Raw genomic sequence first — 294 nt, forward strand, 5'->3', positions numbered from 1 at the left:
TAGCCCCTTCCCCTTCCCCATAGCCCCTTCCCCATAGCCCCTTCCCCTTCCCCTCAGCCCTTCCCCTCAGCCCCTCCCCTCCCCTAAACCCCTCCCCTAAGCCCCTCCCCTCGGCCCCCTCCCCTCAGCCCCCTCCCCTCAGCCCCCGCCCCGCCCCGCGCCATGGCCCCTCCGCGCCGCACCCTACCCCGCTGCCCTGTCACTGCGGCACCGCCTCGGCCCCTCCCGCCCCCTTCGTCCCGCCCCTGCGCCGCCCGCGCCTCGCGCCGATTGGCTGGCGGCGGCCGCGGCGCC

Source organism: Oxyura jamaicensis, chromosome 2 (assembly GCF_011077185.1).
Source record: "Oxyura jamaicensis isolate SHBP4307 breed ruddy duck chromosome 2, BPBGC_Ojam_1.0, whole genome shotgun sequence".
Lineage (NCBI taxonomy): Eukaryota > Metazoa > Chordata > Aves > Anseriformes > Anatidae > Oxyura > Oxyura jamaicensis.